The sequence below is a fragment of the Arachis duranensis genome, chromosome 5 (assembly GCF_000817695.3).
Source record: "Arachis duranensis cultivar V14167 chromosome 5, aradu.V14167.gnm2.J7QH, whole genome shotgun sequence".
Taxonomy (NCBI): domain Eukaryota; kingdom Viridiplantae; phylum Streptophyta; class Magnoliopsida; order Fabales; family Fabaceae; genus Arachis; species Arachis duranensis.
In genome coordinates, this window is record NC_029776.3 from 23,605,497 (window position 1) to 23,608,033 (window position 2,537).

A 2,537-nucleotide genomic window follows, 5' to 3' on the forward strand; every position below is an offset into this window, starting at 1 on the left:
CTTGCCGCCTTCGCGCCTCGCCGCCTCTGCCTCCTCCTCCTCCTATCATCTTCGCCCCCTTCGTCAACTCGGGTCATCGCGAGCTTTCCCTTCACGGAGGCACTACTAGCTGCCACGGATCGCTCGTCGCGGTCTTTCTCGCAACTGCTTCGCCTACGACCGCCGCGTTCGTGAACCAGCAAGGCGGCTTTGGTGTCGGTTCCAGATCCAATAGATCTGCCGCCGCTGTTTCGAGTGGTTCTGAGGTTGCATTTTGGCATTCAGGTAGGTCGATTCCTGAATCAGAATCTCCCATTGCGGATATGGAATTGTTGTTTTGATGCTAAAAGCTTATGTTGAGGTGTTGAATTAGATTGTTGAATTCTTGAGGTTGTAATTTCTGTATCGGCAGTCTGTAATTTTGCTTGATATTTTTGTCCAAAAAAAATAAAAAGAACGATTTTAATACGAAAAATATGTTAAGGATAATTTTAAATCAAAATATACACCAAAGACCGGTTCGATTCCGACCCTCAACGTGAGGGACCAAAACAATACTTATCCCTTATTTAAATTAATATTTTAAATTTATTTTATATTTATCATCATTTATTTACTATTTTTTTACGAGTTATGACTATATAAAATAAATTAATATTTTGAAAATAAATATTTGATGAACTTTTATATTTACCTGCTTGATTTTGCTTGATTGTGAATGAGTGGATTGAAGTGGTTTGGGGTTATTTTGTTGAGTTAAAAAACTATTGTAATATGAATTCTTGAAAAGTTGATAAATTCTGTTTTTGGTTAAAAACTAATTTTTGACAAATTTTGGCGGGCCGTATCTCAGTCTTTGGAGTTGAAACGTTTACAAAACTAGATTTTTATGAAAATTTATTTATTGATCCTTCCAACGATTCAAGAATGGTTGAAAAATAAGTTTTTTTGAAAAACGTTATGAAGGTTTGAAATGTGGGCTGAAAAATTAGTTTTTATAGCATATCAGCTTTTTCCCATTCTGATATGCCATGCATATGCGACACAAGTCATGCATACGTGAGTGAATTCCACTGTCCAAACCTTCTGCATACGCGAAGGTGGTTCGCGTACGCGACTTTGTTAAATTTGCACTCATATGTGCGCGAGCATGTGCATGCATACGCAACCACCATATTTTTCAGAAAAGTGAATTTTTAAAGTTCTCAACTATTCCTCGTGCCTTCTAAATTTTCATAAACCCTGTTACAAGTCTAGAGCCGGTTAAATTAAGGATAGATGAGTTAAGAATGAAACCTAAAAAGTTGAGTTAGTGACTTAGAGGAAGATGATCAAAATGTGAAGTAATGTATGAATGAGATTGATAAGGAGGTTGAGAACAAGATTGATAATGAGATTGATAATGAGATGGATAATGAAAAGTGATAATGAAATTGATGTTGAGAATGATTTTGATTGAGATATACCTGCCTGGGTAGATGTAGTGGCGTCGATCTACTTGCTCTGGGTTATGGTTTGAGTTTTCCGGGATAAATACAGTAGTTCGCCACCAATTGCTCTTGGTTGAGATTGATATGTGACTTAAAACTTTATTTGATTCCCGAATTTTTCTGAGTAGATGTAGTGGGTCGGCTCCACTGCTCTAGGTTGAGATTTGAGTTTATGTTGACCATCCGTCGCAAGATGTGGCCGAACACTTATACCTTTTTGGATGGTTCCCCTAATGCATTTGATAAATGAATATGAATTTTTGAGTTTGGGGATGCGCACATGCAGAGATTGTCATAGGGTTCGCTACCGGACATGTTGGATTTGACTGTATAACTGACAAATAAGCTCATTAGTCATAGGGCAGGCATGCATAATTTGCATTTGTGTGTATTATTTGGGTGTGAATGTTGTTTTTGGTTTCCTAATTGAGTAATTGCACCTATCTGCTATTTGATCTAATTGCTCTATCTGTAATCTTTGTCTGTCTATGCTTTGTATTGCTTTGTCTGTATTTGATGATTGAGAGATTCCTCATGTTGGTGGTGGTGACGCTGAGGGTTGTTTCTGATATATGGTGATGGAGGTTGAGACAGGATGGGTTAGCGGTTGCCTTGTTACTCTGATTTATGTATTGGTTGGATAGGAGTGAGCAAGGTAAGTTGGGTAAGAAGCCTTTAGGCACGTCTTTGATCCTTTTCATTTCTTTAAACTATTCGCTTTACTGATTTGTAAACTAACAGAGTTTCTTTATGATATTTCAAAATAAGTTTTTCCACGAAACTTTTTTCAAAAGTTTATTTCAACAATAAACTATTTTTATATTAAAATTAATTCTGTTTGCAAGTATTTCTTTACTTTGATGGTATTTCTTTCCCTTCTGAGAACCTACGAGAACGATGTTCTCACCTCCGTACAGATTTTTTTCAGTGACAGGTTCAGGAAGCTTTAGCGCGGAGCCGCAACCAATCTACAAAGCTTTATATATATGTTATATTTTTTGTTTGTTGGTTTAGTTGAGATTTTTACCCCTCGCTGTTTGTTATCTTTGAGATTTTTAGAGGGGCAGG